Source organism: Haliotis asinina, chromosome 11 (genome assembly GCF_037392515.1).
Source record: "Haliotis asinina isolate JCU_RB_2024 chromosome 11, JCU_Hal_asi_v2, whole genome shotgun sequence".
Lineage (NCBI taxonomy): Eukaryota > Metazoa > Mollusca > Gastropoda > Lepetellida > Haliotidae > Haliotis > Haliotis asinina.
In genome coordinates, this window is record NC_090290.1 from 48,169,933 (window position 1) to 48,179,797 (window position 9,865).

Here is a 9,865-nt window from a genome sequence, read left to right on the forward strand (position 1 = left end):
ATGTTGTCAGGCAGGAAGATATTGATTAGTGATATCTTATTTTCCACGATCACGTTGACCCCCTGCAGACTGGTCTTGGAGTCGACACCCACCCGCACGTAAACGTTGCAAACTTGATACTGGTGTCGTTTCACCCACCCGAGTTTGATCCCCTTCACGATCTCGACATCATTCACCGATGGTTCCCCTAGGTAGACTTTGATGAACAGTGTTGAGTTTGCCGGTAGACTCTCTAGTATCTTGACCACGCCTTCGAATTCAGACACCAACTGCAATTTCACGTTTTGTATGGCCGGTTTACTCGATAGCATGTGGGCTGCTATAGTGTTGACTGGGCTGACGACTATGCTACGTCTCTGAGTTGGGACGTAAGCCACGAGCAGGGTTCCATTGTTCACGACTTTGTTTAGGTGGTTGTCTTTGTTATCCGTGAACACGTAAGGGGAGACGAGTCTAATATTGAGAAACCATTTGTTATCGGGTAACAACACCCACTTGTCATCTTCGGTGAAGACGAGCATATATGGTTTGTTTTTGACGACGGTAGTGCTCTCAACATCGTCTAAGTCGAACAGTTTACCTCCGAACGATGGGTATATTACCCAACTATTATCACCGGTGTTGACAAGGGAGTACTTAGTGTTTACTGTTGCTCTTGTGGTATCTATCATATCACTTAGGGTTCCACCGGAGGGGATTTCAACGCGTTTGTAAATGTTGTTTTTCAGTTGCAAGGCATACGATTTACCATCTACTCCGGGAGCGTCGAAACCGCGTGTGTCTCCGAGGTCGGAGATCCCGATATTGACGCATTTTTTCACTCCGGGCCCTTGTGCGCTGGTCATGTTACGTGAAGCGTTAAGCTGAGGTATCCTATATTTACAGGATTATGATTTATATCTAACACCGATATTGTCAGCTCAGGTATGTTGCCCTGGGTTAATCTCTTATACTGCCGTGGTGAAAATGACTCGGTTCTACCGTCGTTGAATTTCTCAGTTTTCACCGGCACTGCTCTCAATATAGTGGAAGGGTGACCTCCTTGAATGTTATACGTTGTGCTCACCTGACTGAGATGAATGTACAGCTCTCGGTACGGTACTAGGTCGGGTAACTTCGTGCCTGTGACGGTTGTTGTTGGTTTTATCTCGTCAGGAGACATACCGAGTATCCTCGCTAATGGTCGGCCGAGCCTCAAGGAGGTTCTTCCGTTGTTGATTAACACCACTGTACCGTTTGAGTCGTTCATCTTGAGTTCGGCTCCCAGGGGTTTGAAGACCTCGTCGTTTAGAGAGCACACGCTGTAGTAGCCGTCAGTTATCTGACTGCGAGTTCCACTGACGAACAGCTTATTGTTGCTGATATTAATGTTAGTCCATTGCGGTAGGTAGGTGATATCGCAGAGTGCGACTTCGAGTTGACCTGACGTGTTATCGATCGCGTGCGTCAGCTGAACGGCCTCACCGCTAGTTATTCCTGGAAGTGTTATGTACATATTACATATATATTTATTATATAATAGTTTTAAAATGTATTCCCCTGGTGTGTTGTACCCTAAACTGGACGTAGATTTCTCCACCATGAAGATCGTGGTTGCTCCTGGGTTGTATTTCAATGCCAAGTTTATAGATATGCCTGATAAGTATAAGCTTTCGGTGACTAACATTGAGGCAGTCCACGCTTGGTTCAACAACCCTATGCAGTTCTGGCAGAACCAATTCAACTTTGCCGTGTGGTGCGCTACAACGGGGTGTGGTGTGACATTGACCGACACTCGGCGTGGGCCGCTGAGTCAGTCTGTGTTCAAGTTCCACGTGTACTACCAGGTCAGACGTATCCTTAAAGAGATCAGCGCCCCCCTCCCACAGGACAAAGCGTGGGACGCAACAAACAACCCGTACGATAGACGGGTCTACGAACGTATTTGCAACGAATTCGAAATAGACCCGAAGACGGATTGGCGTTTGCCGGGGCTGAACCACGGGTTGGGTATTCCTTACGCTCATGGGCTCTCGCCAAAGGCATTTGACAAACATATACTAATAAAATTTATGCAACGAAAAATGTTTAGTACGGAACGTTTTTCCCATGCATTAGCTGATCTTGTTCCTAAACCTAACAAATCTGGACCAAAACCAGTGAAAGATGCCAGTGATGATTTACTGACACTAGGTCTACTTAGGCAGGACTTTGCTTTGTCGAGTAATGAATGGAGGGATGATCGTATGGACTTTAAAAAAGGTGGTGTTGGTTTCACAATCCAGAAAGTGGAGCAGTCAACCACAGACGGGTGGAAAATGTTCATGCTGGACACGTCGAAAGGATTCACTCGTGCCGGGGTAGTCAGGTTGAACGACTCGATTCGAACGTACGTGTGGGCGCTGTTGGGTGCGCAGTCGATGACGCGTTCCAACATCATCGGTAAGGGAACTGCTTACGACGCTCAGACACAATTCGTTTCCAACGTTGAGGATGCTATCAATTCTCCAGTTGATCTCCCGCGGGCTATCGAACGCTACCAAAACGTGTTAGAATACGCCAGGTCGAAAGTCGACTACGTGTTCGGCGTGGGGTTGTACATGGCTCCGAGTGATATGCAACTGAGAGTAAAAAAAGTGGTGGGTTATAACAACGAAATAGTCATAGCCACGAAGGATCAAAAGTTGGGTATCAACCCCGATATTAACACCCCACATATCCCACACACCCAACCACGTGAAAAGGGTATAGTTGCGTCGCCCCCGGAGCCTAAAGTTCATGTGGGGGTACCCCCCACACACTCTCATATTCAGGCTCAGCAGCATATTGATAGTAAAACGGCCCTGGTGGTTGGTGGGGTAACTTTGGGACTTATTTGGTTAAAGATTTCTTAGCCGCTACGTACACCAGACCCGCCACGGCGACGATGGCTGCCCACAGGTTTTGACTGAGCCACATGGCAGTTTTAGACAGAGCGCTCAACAACCACGAGACGATGCTACCCAGGATGCCGGGAAGGGCTTCGGCGGCTTTACCAGCCAGTTTAGCTAGGCCTTCCCCGAGTTTTTTTATCCAGTCTTTAACACCCCCACCACCGCTGGGAGTTCCCCCTCCGCCGGCAGGCCCCACAGGGGTTCCCCCCGTCAGTGACACCACGAGGGTTGATATAATGAAACCCAATGCAGTCAGAATGCTGGCGATGGTGATCCCTTGCTCCCGGAACAATATCCGAATCCTGTTGGCTAAAGTTGTATCCTCGTTCAGTATTCTATCGATTGTTTCCCGAATACGACTGATCTGGGATCGAAGCTGTTCACGATTCGAGGAAGCGGATTCCAATCGTGTACGTCTCTCGTCTTCTAAATCACGTAGTCGTTCATTGATACGACGCTTCATATCATCGTTTTCAGTTTCGTTGAGTTTGGTTTTTTCCCTAGCGATGTGCTCGTCGATTTCGTTCAGTTTCCCCATGTTGTTCACGAGTTCTCCACGCACGCGTTTCACGGCTTCGTCTAAGCCGCGCAGTTCCCTTACCGGAAAGTCAAATCCCGGTAACGGTTTGTCCCAGTAGGTGCTCAACAGTTTTTCTATGCTGTCTGAGGCTTCTGTAGCACGCTGTGGTGTCATTTCATCTCTAGTGGTGAGGTGGGATCTGGTAGCTTGCAGATCTTCTTTAACGGCCTTAGGTATTGCACCACCGTAATCATTCATGTTTAGATTTTTACGGATAAATTCAACACCATAGCGGCTGGCTAGAGTTGACAAGGCCAGTGGTTTTTTATTGCTCTTGTTAAAGAGGTCAACCCCTGGGTCAGACTTAAGGCGTAGAACACCCTTTGTATCAATAAAAAAATCCTTATGGTATCGACCCTGTGGTTCAACGTAGTTTTTATCTCTTCTTAAACTTTCGAAATAATCATTTACCGTTGTTTCCAAGAGTTCTTGGTTCAATGGTGAACTAGTAAATGAGGTCTCCTGCTCATCATCGAATGCCTGGGCACTAGCGCCCGGCATCTCATCCATAGGTATGTCTTCATCCATTAGTATTAAAAATATATTTCTTTTATATAACAATGTACGGTAGAAAATTAGATCCTTTCAGAAAATTGAGAGAGCCATTAGGAGCCAGAGCCGTGCGACAGTCGGTGACCATCACCAACAATCCCAGCAAGATAGACCAGAATCAAACTCTGCTGGTTAGATTTCCAAACCTTGGTGAGAATGACCTCATTGTACCAGGCACTGTTCGACTGGCGTTCAATATCACGTTGACCTCCGACAACGACAAACGCGAGCTAGTGCGGAACGTGGGTCGAGCTATCATCAAGAAAACGACCGTCAAGATCAGCGGTAACGAGGTGCTGAGCATCGACGACAGCGACGTGTTTCACTGCTACAAGGATCTCTGGAAAAGCGAGAGAGAACGAGTCAATGATGTGTACCAGGGTATCAGCAAATCAACCCGGGCACGCATAGGATACGTCTTCACGACAGACCAGCAAGACAAGCTATCGGACGGTGAAAAGGCCATCGCTCTAGCATACGGGAATCGATTCTGCGTGCCGCTCGACTTCGAGTTGCTCACGGGACACGCGCCGTTTTACCAGGCCGCGCTGGGTGATAGGCTAGAATACGAGCTCACGTTTAACGACTATAGCAAAGTAGTGCGTACGCCGAACGGTGATGAGGCCAGTTATGCCATAGACAACATCTCTCTGGAGTTCGACATGGTCACTAGCCCGGAGCTGGCCAGGCAGGTTCGAAGTCAGTACTCTGGGAAGATGGCTATACTGTACGATCGCGTACTGAGGCATAGATCAGTCGTGCGAGATAAGAGCGACACTGTGTGGAATATCAACCTGAACGTGCCGGCGCGATCGATGAAAGGTATCCTGGTCGTCCCCGTGGAGGATTATGATCCATTCCGGAGGGACAGCGAGAAGTTTTTCAACCCCGAGATTGAAAAGGTGGAAGTGACCATCGAGGGCGTGCCCAACCAGCTGTTCAGTCATGGTATGAGGCCACACCAGCAGTGGGATGAGATAAAAAAGCTACCAGTGGGGGATTACATAACAAAGGACCTGGACCTCGGCTCCGTGCAGATCGGTGAATACCTGACCACCAAGTACGCCCTATGGTTGGACATGCGATCCACGGATGATGATAAACTGCACGGTAGCGGGCGTCGTATAGATAACGGCAGCGAAGGGATAACCATCCAGATTAATAAGAAGGCTCAAACCGCTGGTAAGTTGAAATTATATCTGTACGTTATTATGGACGCGCAACTTAATATAGACAATGGGAGATTCGTGCAAGCCATCTACTAGTGGGGGAGACCCCCACACCCCCCAGGGGTACCCACAACTACCCACTGACCCACACTGCGCTATCATATGCGGGCAGACTGGCTGTGGGAAGACAGTTTTCGTGTTGGATATGTTGGAGGGTTACTACAAGGATGTGTTCGATAACATTGTTATCATGTGCCCTACTCTGAGCATGAATAAAACGTACGCGCGACCTTGGGTGATGACGGACCCGGACGTACACAAAATCGACCCTGGAACACGCCTGCAGGACTGGTTGAAAGCTCTTCACGAGAAATTTAAAGGGGAACCGACGCTGTTCATACTGGACGACTGCAGCGCTAATCGCGAGATAACAAAAAAGAGAGACATGCTATCGTACCTGGCCTTCTCTGGCCGGCATGCAAATCACAGCGTCTGGGTGCTAACGCAGAAGTTCAACTCGGTGTTGAAAGACCTCAGGGAGCAGACGCGATGGGTGGCCTTATTTCACTGCAAGGACAGGGATTCGTTCGAGGAGTGTTTGAGAGAGAACGATGTGATGAGTAAATTAGAACGGGAACGGGTGAAGAAACAGCTCGCTGAAACTAAACACGCTAAGCTCGTTCTAAAAACCGACCAACCAGTAGCATATATAGTTTGCTAAGCAAAGCTAAGCAAAAGCTAAGCAAAGCTAAGCAAAGCTAAGCAAATGCTAAGCATAGCTATGATATTTGAAGTATTTGTCGTGTGCAACTTAACCTTCATTTCTCTGTGTTTTGTCTGTATCGGGTATTATATAGTTAAAACTAAATCTTACTTGTTATATTATAAGATGGAGTGTGAGGAATTGCTCGAACAGTTGGGGGGTACCCCCAGTGGGGGTGTGGGGGATTCCCCCAAGCGAGAGAAACTGGTGGCGTTGGCTGTTGGCGGCAAAGCCAAACATTACTTTGGAGACTACACCCCGGATAAAATTCACAAAATGTCAGCCGAAGAAATCAATAAGCTGTACGCTAGATACGAGTCCCGGCTCGGAGCAGAAATGACAAAGACAATAGGATCGGCTATGACCCAGATATACACCGGTATTGTATCACACTTCCTTCCCATTCCACCAGAGCGCCGACTTTACCTGTGGGAGGACCTAGATAAAGACCCTTTTATCGAACACGCCGTGAGCTCTATCAGCTGCGGGCTGTACCACAAATATGGTATGTTGTTGGCTCCAGTGACGGCGGCGATTATCACGGCAAAACATTGTCAATTTGAGAGAAAGAATAATAATAATAGTATAGATGGATGCTGCACAGGAAACCCCAGTGGAGGTACCCCCAACAGTGATGGAGGAGACCCCACCCCCAACAGTGGAGACCACTTCAACAGTAACCAGGCAGAAGAATCCTAAGAGAGTAGCTGCCGGTAAAAAACGGTGGTGTAACCAACATAAAGTGACCAATCCAACCCGACTGTTGTTGGCTGTAGGCGTAACTGCTGCCTTGGCTATCTCGTGGTTATATACACGTGAGGGAAACCCTAACCGTGAGGTGGTAACCCCCACTGTTGGGGGTGTGGGGGGTACCCCCACCGTCGACCCGCATATCATGTTATAATTTTAATATTTTATATCATATACATAATGTCTGAGGGGAAAACGTTCGTCAACGACGCATACCACGCCACAGTGGTCGCTAGTCTAGCCGTAGGGTACGCTCGGTTGACTAAAATGGTGCTTAAACAACCAACTATCAAGCTAGATTTCAACCTGCAGGATATGGGTATGCTCATAATGAACCTTGGTATGGCGATGGCCACAAAAGACATCCTAGTAAAACAAGGGATCATACCTGATAATATAATGAAATAAATATAGGGATGGCCACGATAGCTATGATGGTCGGTGGGGCGTTAGTGAATGCCCTGGCATTTTCCGGGAGTAATTACCTCTTCTCGAAACTACGAGATGATCACGCGGCTGAAATACAGGAAGAAAGGAAGCGACACGATCTCGCTACTGAGAAATTACAAAGAGCACAGGCCGAGTACGCTAAAAAACGCCTCCAGAGGATCGATTTTATTAACGAACAACTCACGCGTGAAAACCATGCCGTTCAAACATTCAACGATGTTGATGAAGCAATGAAAGAATACTACCTACTAACTGGTAAACAATTGGAACCGCTCAATAAACCCACACTCGCTCAGTACTACACACCATCCAAGGGACAAATGAATCGTGAACTGGGCTTCATAGTGTTGGGTATAGCAGCTACTGCGTTGGTTGCGAAGCAATTAAACTAAAATACCTATATAAGTAAACATGAGACCCGCTCCATACCGATGCGAATATATACTTATGGGGAAGACCGAGGCCTGTGGTAGGAAATGCAGGAATCAGGGGTTCTGTTGTTTCCATATGGGAAGTCCTAACTACACGTGTTCTGTGTGTGGTATCGGGGTTAAAGGGCACTACTGTTTATGTAAAGCTCACGGAGCGAACGTAGTCAGACATCAACTCATATACGAGAATAAAAAAGGCTACATAAAAGAACGTAGGCGACTGCTCAAGATAGCCACTTAAGAGTTACCTCCCCTTACTGTCAACCAATTAGACATTAGTTCTCTTAGGTGTAAACACGATGTCTACTGTGCGCGAGCTCAAGCGGGTCGCAAAGCAGAGAGGTGTGATCGGGTATTCTAGAATGCGGAAGCCAGCATTGTTGAGATTACTAGGTTTAGAAGTCCCTCCTACGGTAAAACAGTTAAAAGCTCAAGCGAAACAGCTTGGACACACGGGTTATTCACACCTGGGGAGAGCCGGGTTAACCGCATTGTTATCACATGCCCCCGTAGCAAAACCCCCCACTGTAAAACAACTGAAAACCGAGGCACACGATTTGGGTTTAGGTGGGTATTCCCGTATGAGGAAACCACAGCTCGTAGAATTATTACAACAGAATAGAGCTGTTGACCTGCAGTTCGTTCGCACTGAGCGCGCTGTAGGCAACTATTTGAGAGGTTGGCGCATGCTCGTCGATAGAAACATAGACATTACAGATATCAAGCCTCTGATAGCTGATAAGGTCAACCAGGAACTAAATAACCTAGGAAGTATCAAGTTTCAGATCACGGTGAAAATGTCGCTCGATAAGGAGGGCACCACAGGGGTCACTGAGTATGTTCAACCTTACTTCCGAGGTCAACAAGAGGTCGTCACACATGCAGAGACCATTGACGCATCAATCGATACAAGTTTTCAGCAGATACGAGAATACCTAGAACGCTACACACACTTGGGGTCCGGGTGGGCTGTAGATAAAATCGATAATGTCTATCTAGACATAGCTAACTACGTGCCGTTTAGAGGCGGGTCATACCTAGCCTTGCCTCCCTACTATAAGAACAAAAAAGCCATAGTAAACGTTAAGAATAGAGGAAACGATTGCCTGAGGTTAGCTATCAGGTCAGCCTTATTTCCAGCTGGCACTCATTCAGATAGGCTTTCTAGCTATCCCCAAGATGATGGGCTTAATTGGGATGGTATAGATGAACCAACCCCAATATCCCAGATCACTAAAGTAGAAAAACAGAATAATCTGGCTATAAATGTCTTTGGGCACGAAGGTAACACAACAATAGTACACAGGGTAAACCCGGTGAAGGATCGCCAAGTTATCAATATATTCATGATACAGCGAGGTGAAAAGTATCACTACACATGGATAAAACACTTTAGCAAGCTGTTGTGTGACCAATCGGCATACAGAGGGAAAAAACACTTCTGTGAGCGATGCCTACACGGCTTCACACGAGCTGATTTATTAGAATCCCACCGGGAGGATTGCCAAGGTGTTGGGCAGACGGCCATACGAGTCGACATGCCTAAGGAAGGTGAAAATATCCTAAAATTCGACAACCACAAGAACCAAATGTCTGTGCCTTATATCATATACGCCGACTTCGAAGCCTTGGTTGTGGGTGGGGATTCCCCCAGTGGTGCCTTCACCCACAAAACCCAGGAACATAAGGCCTGCGGTTTTGGGTACATTGTCGTCCGTTGTGACGGGGAAACGAAAGCTCCGGTAGTGTATAGGGGTCCTGACGCGGCTGAAAGGTTTCTAAAGTGCTTGCAGGAGGAAGAAAAAATTATTAGGAATACATTGTATAGAATCGCTCCCATGCGTATGACCCGAGCCGACAGGCTAGCTCACGCTAGTAGCACTAAGTGTCACGTGTGTGACTCACCGCTTAACGGTGATTCGGTGAGAGATCACTGTCACATAACTGGTAAGTATAGAGGCGCCGCTCACAACGCGTGCAACCTCAAGCTTAAAATCAATCCTAAGACAATAAACATCCCCGTTGTCTTTCACAACTTGAGAGGGTACGACTCACACTTGATCATGCAGGCCATCGCGAAAATCGATGGTAATATAACGTGCATCCCCAACAACATGGAGAGATACATCTCCTTCAGCTTAAACGGACTTAGGTTCATTGACTCGTTTCAATTCCTCCTGTCGTCACTCGACAGTCTGGTCAAGGCTAACAATACCTTCCCTATCACCGATCGATACACAGACGCCGAGACTAGACAC